A 17,575-nucleotide genomic window follows, 5' to 3' on the forward strand; every position below is an offset into this window, starting at 1 on the left:
CTGCAGTTGACATGTTGCTGGTGATGGCCTCATCCTTCTCTTTCTAGAAGCCGTATTTAGGCTATTCACTATATTTTGTGTTACTTATTTTCCACACAGGGAGCTGACACTAATGTTCATATGCCGTCAGATTGTATCAGTATTATCTGTGGCCTTTGCTTTACATAGACGTATTGCCATATTTGCACAAGTGTTGCTTTACTTTCTTACAACATTTTCAGTAGCATGTGTTTTCCATTTGAGATGTGGACCCACTACACACACAGGCCCACTATCTTGCACTGGACAAAACAAAAGATCACATATGACCATTTCAAAAATCACTGGTTAAAGTGATACGCCAACATTTTTTAAAATTCTGTCGTTAATTTGTCTTAATACCAGCTCTTTACAATTTTGTTCGGACAAATTCGACGCTACTCAAGCTAGCCGTTGTGACCAACGCACTTCCGGTTACTTCCGGTTACTTTCACAAAATAAAACACCCGTTGCCCTTTACATACAGAAAACCATGACGACAGAATTTGTGCTTTTACTTTGAAATAGGAAGCTAACCTACCCTCGATGTAGCTAGCCTGAACCAAAATAAACCGTCTTTGCTTGAATCCTCCGTTTTGACCGATCTCATCCCGTTACCGACATTTGACCGCTCAAGATGCCTTACCGGAGAGTTTTGTCAGCTCTGAGACGAAGATAGGTCCGTTTAGAGTTGCTGAAGAGTGTCTCTGGTGACTTTAGGTGGAGGCAGGCTAACACTTCCTATACACTTCCAGCGTTTGAGCTAAGCTAATTACGGGCGATACGGGCTCTCCCTCGTTACTGCACGCACAGTCGAAAGGATGGTGTCTATCTGCTTGTCATGGACTCGGGAGTGAGGCAAGACATGAAAAAAAAAATGTTGGCGTATCCCTTTAAAGTTGAAGGAGTGCAATATAAATCATGGTAAAAGATGAAACTGCATATGCCGTTGAAGAGAGGAGGTGCCCCCTGGGTCACTCTGCATGTGACACATCAACATAAAAACTGATGCGATTGCCCTTGTTGTCAACCCTGGTAATTCTAACCTCTCCTTGATAGCTGGCTGCTGGTAACTCAACCTTCCTCTTAGACAGGATGTGTGCGTGGCTCTGATCTACTTTCTATGACAAATTTGTTACTCCCATCACAAACTGCATGAGAATAAGCCCGCCTTGTGTTTCTCAGTGAGACAGTACCACCTGGCATTTTGGTGGCAGTTGTGAGTGCGGGGTGTGAGTACACATGTCTGGATCAGGAGGGGAGTCTCAACTTCTCCCCGACTGCTCTCATGTAAATCCTGAGGTAAGCGTCTTGAGCACGTAGCACTTCATAACAAGGGCATAGACTTACAGACCACACGCAAGATCGGCACCCAGCTAAAACCGTTCAGAGGGGTAGACAATCCTGTCAATGTGTCTCTGTGTGTGGCATAGGAAGGGACACGAGGAGGAAGTTCTGGTTTTGTCCTCAATGCAGCTGTCCTGGCCGGGGTTATAGGACTGAGCTCTGCAGGCAACTTCAAACACACTATGAAGCTGAGACAAATACAGCGGATTATTGTTTTATTTTGTAAAATGCAAAATTTCCTCCACATACATTCTGTCCTCAAAGCTTTAATTTCCCAGATTCAACAATTTGGCCTTATTTCCAAATTTAATTCATTTATCACATCATCTCTAATATTTTATGTTACTTAAAATGCCTTGTGATGATTCAGTTGAAATTCTCTTACCATACATTTTGGCAGTAAATCTAAATTCAAATTTCAAGTGATCATACACAAAAGACCACGCTCAATCAGTTCTCTGTCCTGCAGCACCAACATTTATCATAAAACTCCAATAAGTGAATAAAGTCCAACAATTACAGAATCAGATGTTTAAGAAGACAGAAGAAAAAGTTATACAACAAAACAGTGTGTCTACAATTATTCATTTTCACTGTGGTACCAAAGTTAAATACAGATAACTAATGTTCAATATTGTGCAATCCGTATGAGCTGTTATATAACTGCAATGTGTTTCTGTGTTGAGAGTGTCTGGATCAACAAAGAAGAAGCCAGAGCTGAGACACATTCAGACAGAAATCAGAACTGTGTGAGTCCCTCACTGTAATCAGCTCTGTTGTATACAAAAATAAGTGCTTGATTTATTACATCACGACATGAATAGCCTCAGGACCAGAAGACCCATTTGTTGCACGGTGATGATGTACCATATTTGGTTCAACGGTTTTGTAACAGAGTCCGCAGTCGTTTGCTCTGCCGCAGAGCTCTAATGCCGCCTTTCTGGTGGTTAATGGCCTCCCATGAGCCCGCTCCTGTTTTACTGCCCAGCCTGTGGGAGGAAGGGAGAGAGGGAGGGAGGGAAAGAGTGATGGCGCCTGGGGGGAAAAAGAGGTACAGGAGCCCAGAGAGACGGAGAGATAAAACAGGCATCAGGATAGGGCAAGAGATAGGAGGATAAAAGGAGGGAGGAATTATGCATTGATACAAGATGGGGAAAAAAGGAAGATGACAAGGGTAAAAAAGGTAAAGAGGGACAGGGATTGTGGTGGGGACATGGTGTAAGGTGACCCAGAGCCCTGCAGCCAGTCTGACTCCTGCTGATGGATGGGCTGCTCAACAGGAGATGTCTGGACGCGGAGCCACACACCATCCCTATGCAGTGATATGCAATGCTGTGCAAACTATACAGGAAATTGCCCCAAATACCAAACCCGAACTTAATCGGTGATAAATATATTTTTTTAGAGAAATGGTTTGAAGTTTCTTCAACATAGGCTGTAAACACTCTCCACTGTAGCACGTGAGCTGTTTATTGAACTGTTTCTATATGTGGGTGATGTGTGTTCTTTACTGGTTTCTGTATGAGGCCTCCAGTGTACAAAGGTGCACTATCAAGTTCAGGGTCATATCTACACCTATTAATCACAGTCCAGACTCCAGATTGAAGTGCAGTCTCTGCCATTGCCCCAATTCAAGCAAGCTAGGTTGTGAGTTCAACAAAGGTATAAAATATAATGTACTGCACTGGAATATTTCATTTAATATGATGCACTTTTATTGATGTCAATGTCATACATTTGGTTGGAAAAAATGCTTTATATGACCATATACTTGCTCATAGAGACGCAATTTCCCATATTAACGAACAAATTATTTTTGAATGAGTCTGAAATCTCAATCTCTGTTTAAGTTGGACTATAATGATGGCTCACAGGAAGCTGCGGGTGGACTTAATAATGCCTCTGTCGTCTATTATATAGAGTTAGAGTCAGTTATAGGGCAAAGAGATGAGCAGCCACACCAAAGCAGCCTCACTGCAGTTATATATAGAGCCTGTTCACCCCCGCCCTGCTCTGGAGGTGAATGGGCTGTACGCAAACACATTCTACAGCTTACATGACCTGTTTTCACACCCACCTCCTCAGTTCTGCTTTTCTTTCCTTTGCCCAGTTTCACAGCTCCGACATCCATTGTTTTTAGTCTGTGGTTTGGCAGAGTAGAGCAGTATGTGGTTCGAGAGAAAATAAAAAGCATGCAGCAGTCTAGTGGGAAGGCTGTGTTCACTCCCTGTCATGATTGTTGGCTCAATTGGTATTTATGTATGCACAAATATACAGTTTCCTTTGCACTTTTGATATATTTACTTTAGGAGAAATGTCAATTTTCACACCCAAGCTGCATCTGAAATTGTTCTTGCATATGTTCTACAAGAACTTTCTGTATTATAGAAGTAGAAACTGTGATGTTGACAGTTGGTGACTGTGTAAAGGTCCCACTGATGCCATTAGCAGCACTACACATGCACAGCTGCAGGTCAGCCGGGGCTCAGGGTACCCGTAGTTTTATTGATTCAGTCGTAAAGAGACTTAAATATATAACTCCTTAAAGTAACATCTGCTGGTTATGGACACAGGTTTTTCATTGTACTACCTTTTTTTGTAATGGTGGGATAAGTAATTGTGAGTTGATGGAAAGAGACAGAGAGAGAAAAGACTGAGGGTGAGAGAGGACGGAGGGACATGGAGAGTCAGACGGAGAGAGAAGGAGAGCTGACAGCAACAGGATGCATGGACAGTGTCATGGAGGCCACTGCTCTGGTCGAGGCCTCCCATGGTGTTGTGAGTGTTTTCTGTGCTCTTGATTTGAGTGTGTGAGAGGTCAGAGCTGGACGGACACTGTGGCCATTGTCCTGAGATGCCTGACCACTCTCACACATTTCCTCTCCATGACCAGGTGCTGGGGCCGTACAAATGACCTGCTGTCGGCGTGACCTGCGATATGTCTGTTGTTGTGCGTTGTGTGCAAGCACTTTCATATAAGCTCTTTTTTTTTTTAGATGATAATTTTGAATAATGCTCATGTTGCATCAAAATAACATCTTTTATTAGAATTGTCATTAATATAACACAGTGTATGGAAGGGCAGTATAGGTGAGTATGTGTGTGTTTGTGTACCCCTAGATTCCCACTGAGTGCTAATCACTCCCCTGCCAAGTCCTGAGAAAATGTTGATGCTATTTAACTTTAGGTCTTTATTGAGTTCGTGCCCCTCCCCTTCCTTTCCTCTCACTTTCTCTACAGACTTAACACACGAGGTGTTGCTTTTATTGCTCTGTCTTGGTTGGTCCAGGTTACCATGTGGAGCTCCTGCTGTGTGTGTAAATCAACAACTTGTCACACACACAGGCCACGGCCACCTGTGACAAAACGAGAGGAAAGCTGGTGGAGTGAAAAAGTGAAAACTGCAAGGAAAGCAAGTGAGGGAAAGAGAGAGAGAGACTGGAGACATCTGTAAGTGTCCCTCGTTCTTCCGTTTTGCTGTTCACTCATCACGTGACTCATGGGCGACTGAATAACAATAGCAGCCCCATGAGACACTTTGCACTCAAACACGTTCCATATCCCTGAGATGTACTGACAAACACACACCGGTCGTCTGCAGTGTCACAAACAGCTGCTTCCCCAACACACCCTACGAAAAAAAAAAAAAAAAGGTGAAGAAGGTTGAAAAAAACTTAAGGGTGGGAATCCTGCAAGTCCAATGTTCTCAGATTATCCACTCGAGAGAGTTAACAAGAAGTTGAGGTTTTGGGGTTTTGTGTGGCTGGAAGAGCAAAGTGAGGAGGAAAATGGCCTCAGTGGCAATGTGAACGATCAAAGACACACACTCTTTCTGTGGCCCAGCTGCTTTCTACATAACTACATCACCTGATCAATCACACTTAGACTTTTGGGATAACAAATGAGATACATTAGTTGTCATTTACACATGATATCAACCTAAACACTAAACAGAGGGAAACCAATATTGATTGAGTGGGTTCAGATTGATTATAGCTCTGCATGAACATCACTGGACCACTCTGTTGACACAGTCGGGGTGTAAACAAAGATGGTTCTGAGAGGTAGTCTATGTTCTGTACTGTATATTACTTGACTGCTGTACACGAATACTAGAAGTTTATCTTAAATCTTTGGTTGCAAAAGTTTCCAGAGTTTCAAAACCCTGTCTGATAGTATTGTACAACACTGTGCAGTATTTTGACATTTGATAAGCCTTCGGAATTGGACTTCCTGGATCATATTTCATGTCTCACCAATAACTACAGCAACGTAGCCCCCACCGTCATAGGGCTGGTTTAGGTCTGAATGTCTGCTCAGAGTCCAAAATGCTCTCTTTTCAAGCGTTCGTCCATAATTGCTAGCAGAGTTCCTGGACACACCTATCTAAAGCTCCTCATCTTCTTTAGTCAAGTACGCAGTCCATGCAGTCGTCAGTCCGCTACAGGTCCAGTTACAAAACATTTCCGCCACAGGTCGAAATAATAAATAGTCAGACCTGGGCAGGTCAGATTAGAGAGACTGGTGTGTATTTTCATACAGCTGAAGACAAGGGCTGCATGCTAAAGCTCTAAATGCCCTACAGATGGTTCCACTCACTTTAGTGAACTGCAGGACGTACCCTCACTCCATCCTGGCTATTTGATATGCTAAAGCTTGACCAGACCTCTGATATGTCTGTGTAGACTCGGAGAGAGGAAGGACTTTATACAGGAATTCCTCCTGGATTTACTACGTCAGATAATAATCTGCCTGTCATAGTCTACAACGACTATGTGCATCTCTCACCGACTGTTGAGCAAAAACATAGAAATTATTAACCATTGACCCTTGGTGGGTTACCTACCTTATCAATGAAAAGTTCCCTGTAAAGCAAACACTGTTTAAGAAAAAAAAAATTCTCACAGGAGAAAACAATCTTTATTACAAGTGACTGCCACAAGAAAATGATTTTCTTTCCAGACTGACTGTTGACGCTCAACAGTCACAGAGACAGAAATCCATCCAGAATAAACATCCTCTCGTTCCATGAGCAGGACCTGCACTGTCTTGCTTCTGTAAAACCAACAGCTGCAACCAGTCCAGGCAGATTTCTTCTGGGATTTGTTCTAAAACTTCTATAAAAATGTTGGAAATCATTAGACGATATGAAACAGAGGTGGATGAGGGACGGTTCAGACATGTCGTTCAGTGCCACAGAAGACAGAAGATACATCAAGTAGATAACTCTAACAAAATAGTACAGCGATTTAGATGTCAGACTTTTGTGGAGGATTGTTTGAAGAGTTTCTTAGCTGGTTTTCTTTCTAAACAGAATCAGCACCTCATTCACCAGTCGCTGTCTATCTTGGCTGTTCTAAAGCCTCACCAGACCTCTGCTATTGTTCAAATAGACATTCTTGGAAAAGATCCTTTATACAGAAATTCGTCAAGGATTTTCTGTGTCAGATAATAATCTGTTTGTCATACAAGATATTCTGCTGGTCCAAGCTGTTGGGGTAAAAATAAAAAGGAAAAAAAATCATAACCAGGTTTGCTGAAGTTGCCACCCACCTAGCTACTGTAGATCAACTTACCCTAAAACATATACGTAGTGTTTTAATAAAGCAGTTCCTTTTGGCCTAACATACAGCCACGTGAGTGACCAAGTCGTGTGTCATAAAAAGATAACCCAGCAGCAGTATTTGCTATTGGTGGTTAAAAACACTGGAACTGCAGGAAATGAAGAGAGGATGTCCAAAACCTGTCCAAACATTCCTGCAACAGCTGTCAGTCATCTCCCCGAACCAGAATGCAACAGGAGACAGGATAAAGACCAAGATTTCACTGTAGGAAAGTCTTCACTGTTACTAAAACCTTTCAGATATCACTTACAACCTTGATATTAACAAAGGTAACTGAATGCAGCTTTGAAAAGTTACATAGATGCGGGTTGTAATTAGATTTCTTTCTCTGAAAGTGAAGGAGCAGTAGAGAAGTATCTGCTCTGACAGTGGCTACAGAGTGTTTTAGGTCAGTTATTTCCAAGTTTTGATTCAACTCTGCTTGATCCCTTCCTGTTAGGAGCAGATGTTATTCCTGCGCCCAAAGGGCAAAATTGAAATATTTGAAAAACAGCTCAATTTACCCTGAATATATGCAAAATGTCTGCATAAACGATTACTGCTTCTGGACCCATTTATGTTGTGACCCCTGGAGAGTGATGCAGTTACCCCCTCCAGCCGTTCATTACTGTCTGCATTCTTCTGAGTCCTCTGTGCCTGTTTGATTGTTTCAGTGATATCAATTATATTGTCCACACATTGTTAAGAAAATGGATATAGATTGATCCTATTAATCATATTCTAATTCATTATTTGTACCATTGAAATTGCTCCAGCCTACAGATTAGGTGTTCTTCGTATAAAGGGAAGACATGCAGTCACATGTAATAAATAATATAGCTATCGATCATCGTATTGAAATGTAAATGTCTGTGGTAGATAGGTGTAGAATTCATCCCCTGCTATTGTAGCCTACTTTGAACATGACCTTGACTCTTCTCTAAAGTTAAGAGATTTTAAACCAGACACTATTTTAATGTGTGGATATTGTCAGACTGATGCATTGAAAAGCACAGAGAAATTATTTAAAAGAATCCAATGGTGTGATTTTTCTTGCTTTCTCTCTTTTATGGTGTGTTTGAATCTGAGGCGAGGTTGAAGGTATTAATCATCAGACTTTTATTCCCAGTACTTTAATACCCGTCTGGTCACATTAATTTTCATTCACTCTTCACTTCTGTATTACCATGGTGCAGGGAAGTAAAGGGCGTATGCTGCGTCTCCGCCGTGCAGTGGTATTTTTCAGTGGAGGTCGGAAATGTCACGTATCTGAAACGTCTGAACGCTAATATGCTTGATTACTGGTAAAAAGGTCCGTTACGGCCCATGAATGAATGTGGGTACGTCATAGTACCTAAAAGTTCACATTTACATCCTCACTTCTGGAAAACTCGACTCATTTCAGTGAAATGTTAAAAGGGGTTTAGTTCTTCAGTTGGGCTTCACTGGGTTTTAATGAAAAACTGTACTTGTAACATTGATTGCTCAACAGTGTCCAATTTAGGCCATTAAGTTTAATTTCAAGCTTGTAAACAGTATAACTTGGTCTACTGCTCTTCTGTTGTTAAGCCACTAATCACAGTGGAGCCTTGAATAACTGTTGTTTACCAAGTTCACCAACAGTATGCTAATCTGTGCAGACACATAATTATCTCTAAAGACTTCTTACTGCCTCTTGGCTCTTCTGTTCTTTGAATTTCATTAGACTCTCAACTTTTTGGTCGGGCTAAATTGTCTTGTCATTTGGACTAATTTGATTTAAATGAGATTTTGCTGATGGAACGGGTCATGCCTCAGTTCAACTATTCATCATGTACTTTATTCTATTATAATAAAAAGAAAATCACTTTCATAACAGACAAATTATTCATCCATGTTGTTTTATGTAATGCTATTAGACTGGGCCAGTCTGTCTGGCTCTCTCCCCATAAGAAGACAGGACAGAGAGAGAGACATACGAACTCTTATACAGTGGGGCTTTGTTAAGGTAACCAGGAACTCACACACCCATACACATGCATCCATGTGCATACACACATGCACACACACTTCCCAGCACCATGATGGCAGGCAGTCCCACTCCATTAGGGGTAAAAACACAGAAATTAAACACTGCGTGCTTGTGGTTTTTAATTTAGCATGCTGACAGCCATCCAATAGTCCTGTGGTGACACTGGATAACTTTACGAGCCTGGTGAGCACAGCCTGGGACAGGGACCAGGATAGACACCCAGTTCAACTTCAACCCCATGCACACAGACAGTACACACACTTCATTGAAAAATTTGATGGTCACAATTTAATCAATCATTTCAAACAGTTATTGTGGGTTGACATAATAGGACTATTGATCATGTAGTGAAAAGATTTTTGTGGTAAAATAATAATAATATAGTCAGAAATAAAGAATCTAAATAGTTACTCGCACACAATATGCTGGGGGCTGCGTGAGTGCTGTGGTCTCTGTAATTGCTTATTTCAGAACCAAATACCAACTTTCCTATACAATTTGCCACACACAGGGTCATTGTGTGTGTATGTGGTTGCATGTACAGAAGTTGTTGGGACTTCATTATTGTACTCACTGCCAGTTAAGTAGTGCTGACTGCATAGTATTTGAAATGGGGTTCTCTGCATTGGTCCAATTGTTAGCTTGTTGTTAACCATTTGAGATGTGATGAAAGGAGGACATGTATGTGAAGAATTTATGGTTGAGAAAGCATCTCATGGATCAGATTACCACAGGTCCATTACTAGCTGTTGAGTGATGGAAACAGATCTGACTCTGTCTCTTTGCCCATTGGAAGCTTGTGGCTTGGTGTCTATATTGATTGGATGAGCCCTGTCCTGAGTTGACAATATTGATATGCTGTCAAGCAAGAGACTGCTATTTGGCTGTGTGACCTTGGTGGTGTAAGCCAAACAGCACGGCTCCTGACAAAAGTTGGGTCAACCAGCTTGATGCTCAGATTCATACATACCACGAGTGAGTAGTAGCCTTTCTTTATGTTAAGGTGTTTACTGTTTAGTATCTTTTCCAGAGCACAATTCTAGTCTAACTAGGGTGTGTAAAAAAAAAAAAATCAAAGTAACATAAAAAAATATATATATATATTTAGGCTATATATAATTATTTGTTCTACCTATCTAATCCTCAGTATTATCACAGCAGGGATGCTAACACAGAGGGCCCTAACAAAAAATCTATGGTTGTCCACCAGTTGAATGTAACTCATGGCAAAAATCAACTGGCCCAGAATAATAAGTTCTGGCCCAGGTCTTTAAAACGGACCTGGCACACTCGGTGTCTTTTGTATTGTTCCTATGAGCCAGGCCTGCATCTATTTAGATTTTGCTGACTAAATGTGAGGCCCAAATCACACTGCCCACCCTGTAGAGTACACAGCTTGTAAACAGGCCATGTCTGGAACGTGGCAGTTAAATTAATATAACGTGGATCTGCTGGTGTGGAGGCAAATCTGGGCCAGAGTCAGCTGCTATCTGGGTTGGGTGACATTAATGTAACACGAGCAACTGACAGGGCCAAGGAGAAAACAATAGATGTTGTGATAGGTTTTCAGAAGTTTCAATTCCAATCTTACAGTACCTTTTTACCATGTTTGTTTAATGTAGTGATGTTTCTGGCAATAAAAAAGGTCAAAAACAGCTTGAAAATATTATATGTGAAGATCCGGCCACAGTCTAGAGCTATGTAATAATATGTAGACATGCAGAGGCACAGATGTATAGTGAGACCCAAAAAATACACACAGAGGCACAGAAAAGTACACATATGAAAATTGCTGTGTTGATGTTTGACAGGAGCTGCATGAAGTGTGGTCCACGTGTTTTGCTTTATGATTCTGAATATGGATTTGGGTGAACTGCTGCTCAAGTGGTGGCCTTGTGTGGATGTGCATGTAATTTTGAAAGTGCTTGCTCTGTAGGTGCTGGGTATGTGGCTGTTCCATTGCCGCATGGTGGTGACAGTGTGTGTTGATGAAAACCACATGCAATGACTGTATGTGGTTCCGTTGCGTTGCGTGTGCCTGTGTGTGTTTGTGTGTGTGTGTGTGTGAGAGAGAGAGAGAGAGAGAGAGAGAGAGAGAGAGAGTTTTACTGCAGCCCAAGCTAAGTGGATTGCGGTCTATAGGCTCAGTGGACATCACATTAATAAGATCTGAGGGTGAACTGCATTAATTCAACGTGATGACACGTGTGTTCAAATTAATACTCACTGATATTTTTGTATGTGTCTGTGTTTTTGAATGAGGACATAGAGAAAATGGATCAGATGAAGTCATGTGCTGGACTGTTGCAAAGGAAAGATTTGCTGCTGCGCTGGAATATTCTGAATGGTTACCAGGCAGGCTGTTCTACTGTGTACAGCACTTTGGAGAGTTGTAAATCTTTGTCATTTGGGAACCATAGGCAGCACATACTTAGCCTTTTTATGTGTCTGTGGCCTCTGGAACACACAGTCAGTCACACAGTCTCCATGAATGAGTCACGGATGAGTCTTTCTTCATTAGCTGGATCTCTGTGGTATGACATTTGTATCCCAGCACATCCTCTCTCCGCTGGGAGACAATTGCATCTGTGATGCACCACTTTCACTCTTCATACACTCTGTACACCAGCCTACCTCTCTCTCTTTCTCTATCTTCAGCTCACTCTTTGCCAAATACTGTACTTTCCCTGGATTCCCCACAGCGGCAGGCAGCAGGCGGACATGCCCATCGCCAGCCCTTATCCTCCTCTGAGAGCTGCTGACGTCACTGCCCTTCTCCCAGGTGACTGTTTGAGACACATCAACACTTTCACACACTAATATGGGTGTTCACATCAGAGCAGTAACTAAGGAAGTAAGTGTGTGTACAGACACACACAAACACAACTGTGTTTATGTTTGGAAGACAGACGGAGAAAGAGAGAGAGAGAGAGATAAGGAAAGAGAGATGCTAATGATCAGCAGTTGGCAGATGGTGGAGTGATGTAGTGAGGATTGATATTACTGCCCATTTAAACTCATCCGATGTTACTCCAACCCCCAACACTACACCAAGGCTGGACTCAATGCATATTAGTCAACCACGTGTGCTGTGCTCTGTCTCTCTCTCTCTCACGCACCCAACGATGCTTTCTCTCATACTTTCTCCTACAGATACACAGGACTCTATACAAACATCTATCTGGATTAATAAGTGTAAGTGTACACCCCTTTGTTTGTTTCAGCAGCATTCTTTTGAGATTATCACTGGAGATTTGATATGTCTATGTTGGGTGAGAGGCGGGAGAGTTGTTGGTAGTTATCCATAGAGAGGTCTATTGTCTTGTCATTGCTGGTATCATGCTGTGAGGCTAAGCACCTCAGTGATCGCATCGTTTGTCATGGCAATAAAATGAGTCTCATTTCCAGTTTGTTGGTGTTGTCGGGCTGAGTAACAGATATGGAGACTGAACCTGCAAATCCACCCGGAGGGAAGCAAACACACCATGTGATCTCATAACACAACTGTTGTGTTTTTCAATGTGTGTGCGTCAATCAGCGGTGTAACCAGGAGAGCAGCTCAGTGTGTGTGTGTGTGCTTGTGTGTGATTTATGATGACAGCCCAGGTTTATGGAATCATGAGGTGTTCAGTGTTCAATCATAAACTCGAGACTTTTATGGAGTCTGTAGACTGTCATAATTGGTGTATTGGACATGAGTTAGAGATGTTCAGCTGATGAAAACACTCACAGCTCTTGTATTTGATTTTGGTGTGAAGCTTGAGGAAATCTCACATGACACCAGTTTAGCATTTCACATTTGCTTGTTTGCTGGTTTCTATGGAGCTGTGTTTTCAATTTGTGGAATTTATTTTTGAACTTTCATAAATAATAGGTCCCACAGCTGCTACATGACAAACTTGTACCAGTATAATACAAAAGCTACAAGCCATTGCCAATGGAAAAAAAATATAGCTTACTTCAATTTTCATGTACAACCCTCATGCACATCCAGAAATCATGCGAGAACCTACTCTCGACTCTCTTTAGTGTCTGTGGGACTTTGATCCTACATCCTGCATCTGTAACCTGATGATGCATTAAAAATACCTCCAGCGTGACTCAGTGCAGTTTGTTTTAACCCAACCACCATCCCCGAGGGGACAGGTTGCCCAGACTCCAAGACATTTGCCTCTGTGAAATACAGAATTCATGCTTTGCAATTACACAACTAATTAAAATCAGTCCTTTGGGTGCCATGTGGTGATGTAAGCTGTCATAAGTTAGTCAAATGAATTAAATGTACCACAGAAAGCTACAAATAATTTTTGTTAAGTGCTATAATTCCTTTATGACTGTATGTGTTTACACTGATCTTTTAAGTCTGTAATTAAAACCTATGTACAGGGATGTGTTCTCCTAAGTGAGAGGCTGAAAGGCGTGACGGCTTATTTACTGCCATGCTGCACTGTGGGGACTAGTTAAAGGTGCTGACAGTGGCTCATGCTGGTCCAAATACTGTAACACATACACACAGAGATATACACACCATTAGGGAGAGATAGATTGTGCACAGCTGCCCTGTCTCAGGAGAGAGAGAGTGGGAGAACAGACTCTTCTCTCTTTGACAAGACCACTCCCTACCTTACACATAATTATCAAGTAACAGCTAAAGATAAAAAGAGGGCGTGACAGATTTTCATAACAGCTATAGGATTTTTAAATCAAAGTCGTCCTGTCCATTACTTCATTTATTAAAACAGAGCTCAATGTCATTGTCACTGTCCCTGCCTGAAGTTACAACTCCTTTCTGGGATACACAGAATGCTGAATATTTGTCAAGGCATTATAATGTGGGTCAGCTTGAACTGAAAATGCATTGTCTCTTGGCATTTAGTCTAAATTTTCCTCCTCACATGGTCAGCTGTTGCAAAGCCAGAGCCATGTGCATGGTTTTTGTTTCATGGGCACAATGCAACAGAACACCTCTCATTAAGTGTAGCTGACTGTTACCACATGGAGGTGAGGTTAAGAGGGGTTAACATAACTTTTCTGCTACTGCTCAGCCAGATCCCGTAAAAGCTGTTTGGTGTGTAGGAAAAAAAGAAGCTGATTGTTTGAATATATGAATATGTGCAAAAGCTCAACTGTAGCAAGACAAAACTTGCTTTTACAAGCTTGAAGGGACCGAGTTCACTCAGAGAGGATAATGTTGTGCTTTGCGATTTCTCTTAGAACTCCATTTATACTGCTTATAACTCCAGTTATATAATAATATCAATAACAATATTGCAGTGGCACCTCTGTTTAAGGTTTTAAGGTTGAACATACGGGTTCCTCCATACTGTCATCACGTAGAAAATATGGAGTCACTTGTGCAATTTCCTCTCATTACACCCTCTTCACACAGTGTGAGGGTCAGCGACCAAGGGCTACTGGAGCCTCAAGATGGCTCAAATGAAATGTGCTAGTAGTTTATTTTCGCCACAGTCTGTCACTGGCACATGTAGCAAATTGTACAGCATGCGGTTGTTATGGTTTCATTGTGAAATAGGCATTCCTGTTTAATGTTTGCTGGCAGTAAAACATCAAAATATTTCCCTCACCAGTGACTCTTTGTTAAGTTAAGGATCCAGAGGTACTCAGTCCTTTGTCAATAGTCTTTATAAAAGAAGTAAACAGAAGAATTCTCAAAGAATGGTTTGGGTATCCATGTACTGAACATCTTAAGTTCTGTTTTCTTTGGCATTAGCGGTAATGCCATTAATAATTTCCAGAGACAGGAAAATTGCCCAGACATAATTTAATCAAACAAGACAATGAAATGCTTTCTGCATTGATTCATTGTGGATTTTGGAGTGTGGTTGTAACTTATGAAGTGCTAATAGATGTCACCTAGACTATATTTCAAGGTGGCATAATTTGAGGAAGTATTTCCTGATGCAGAGCTGTAGGTCATTTGCTTGGACAGAAGAAGGCAATAATGGTGGAACTGGAAATTTTAGTTTATGTATCCAATGCTATGAATTCTGATTGTGGCATCGTTTATATTGCAGAATCAGAAATATTAATGTTGTTACTAATGGGGATGGTGGCCCAGATGGGTCAACACAATGCCAAAGCCACAATGTGAATATAAAAGCCACATATTAAATACAAAAGCCATAATACCAATGCAAATGTTACGACATGAAGGCAAAAAGCAACAAGACAAATTTGTAAGTTGCGTATGTATGTGCCAGTGTGCCATTATGAGGTGCTTAAGGTCCAAGACTTTGACGAGGTGATTTGCTGAGAGAAAGGAGAATGCTCAAAGGAATTGTGTTTGACAGCTAATTTCCTGACGATACATGAAGATGTAATGTTATTAGGGGAATAATGAAGCAGTAAATTGAACAATAATCTGTATATTAACATAAGACAGTGGGAGGGAGCATTGGTCATAAAGATCACGTTCCAGCAGGAGTAGGATTAGGCTCTACTGCAGTTTTTGCCTCTGGCAACAGTCTCTCAAACAAGAAGCACAGACATTATAGATGTATTTTATGTTTTCATATACATTTAATGTTCACAATTTCCTGTATGTAAATACAACACAGATGTTTTTCTTATGATAGCTACTGAAACAGGATCCTACTTTTTTAGCTCACATCAAAGTGATAATAAATGTTAACTGCGTTAGAATCTCTGACCCACTGTCACTTAATGTTTCTAAGGTTATCTAAAAAAAAACAACCCCTTTCTCTATAGCTCAGGTTTCCTTCAAGTCACCTGCTGATACGTTTCAAATTGAGGGTTGCATAATATCACTTTCTGTTTTTCTGTCTTTTCAACAGCCTTTCATCCTGAAAATAACAAGTTTAAGTAAGTGCAAACATGCACTTCTGCCATTGTATTGACTAAACTGTGTATTGTTTTTAATGTAATGAATTACTGTAAATCAGTTCATTCAAGGGCGCTTTATCCATTCATTTCTTTCTTTTTTTCCCCACTGTCATCTTTTAATTTGCCCATCTATCATTTCTTTTTCTTTCTTTTTTACAATAAGTTCTCAATCTAGACGCTCAGTCTTTTCATCATCTCTCCATCTTCGTCTTCATCCAGCACTCACCTCCCCTTATCTCAGCCACCCATCATCATCATCCCCACCCACAGCCTTCCTGGTGCTGACACAGATGGGTGTTCTGGTAGTTCATGCTAGCTGACCCGTTAGGGTGAAACCCTCTGCTCCGCCGGACGCTTCTGTTTGCAAACTGTGACAAAGTATCAGATTTACCCTTTTTTGTTGGTGCAGGAAGCGTGGAGGAACAGGGGATCAGGGCAAGTTCCTCCGTATTACCTGTCACACCCCCACCACTGCACACATTCACTGACGCATGTAGACATGCCTGCGCGTGCTCTGTTGTGCGCGCACACACACACACATTCCACAAAACCCAGTCGAGTGAAACCCTTTGTGGTTAGATGGCTGCTCTGAATAAAAAGTCAGCTTGTGTCATTGAAGGACAAAGCCTTATTAAATTAACTTAAATGATTATTTTGCATTTGCTTAAGTTGCTTCAAGGCACGGAATTATAAAGCGTAGTCTGCTGTAGTCACACACACAGATATCCTAATTAGCTAAATGAGTCATTAATTTTTGCGCCGCATTATTAAGATAAAGTTAATGAAGGTAAGACTAATTAAGACATGATGAATGGACATGTCTCTAACACCCATTAACACATTATCTGCTGCTTCTGTTATCACTCTTATCTGCCTCTACTGCAGAACGCTGCCTGGAAATTAGACATTAAAGTGTCATCCAACTGGTTTATCTTCGAGATTGACATTAGCAGAGACTTAGAAGGAAGTTAGTTTTCTTTAGCTTACCTCAGTACTTTCACAGATTGTCATAGTTATTTTTATACAATAGCACTATCCTGTAGACAGGCCTGCAGATACAAAATTGTGCAGCTTGTTGCTTTAGCTACATTACTGTAGGTCTCTGAAAAAGAAGTGGATGCCTGGAACCGCTGCTGCCAGAACTAACACACTGACACACTGAGCTCTGCTGTTTCTGTCACAGTTTTACAACTTTTATTGCATAAGCAGTGTATATCTACTGTAGCTGCAAAGATTACAGTATAAGGTCATGTTCAGACCTAACAACACTGAAAAACATATCTTTCACATTCATTTTAATGAGACTACTGCACTAGTAGTTGGGGTCCCATGCACATGGCTCTGGTTAAGAGGAAAAATAAAATCCACAGCCTTCAGCGAAAGAGCCGAACCTGGCTCAAATTTACCCTTTCCAAGCTCAAAGTTATTTGGTAATGTGTCGACCAAAGAAGTCTGTAAATATGGACACGTTTACATTGTTTTTCATCGTTTCAGCACAATTTCCTGCTAAATATGACATGGTCAAAAGATACCATTGATTGACCTATGTGACATTGTAAAGATGCCTTAAGTAAATACCACAGACACCGCAGACCCTGGGGGATGTTTCTTTACCCTCTGTCTTGTTTGGGAAGGGGGCGTGGCAGTCTTTGTAGAGCACAGTGTTATAATGACCCTGATATCCTGAGGTGAGTTTCACTTTGTTTTGACAAGACTCTTTAAGTGTGTCATT

At 41.2% G+C, this 17,575-nt stretch overlaps 1 protein-coding gene across 1 annotated transcript in view; it reads left to right on the plus strand.

Moving 5' to 3' along the window:
- Nucleotides 1-12,068: 12,068 nt before the first annotated feature.
- Nucleotides 12,069-17,575, plus strand: part of sema3ab (sema domain, immunoglobulin domain (Ig), short basic domain, secreted, (semaphorin) 3Ab) — a 38,857-nt gene continuing 33,350 nt past the window's right edge. The window contains exon 1 of the mRNA XM_085779374.1: nucleotides 12,069-12,174. The gene's annotated coding sequence lies outside the window, so the exon portion shown is untranslated. The remainder of the gene's footprint in view (nucleotides 12,175-17,575) is intronic.

The sequence above is a fragment of the Trachurus japonicus genome, chromosome 6, assembly GCF_045865225.1.
Source record: "Trachurus japonicus isolate A0001 chromosome 6, Traja_1.0".
Classification (NCBI taxonomy): Eukaryota; Metazoa; Chordata; class Actinopteri; order Carangiformes; family Carangidae; genus Trachurus; species Trachurus japonicus.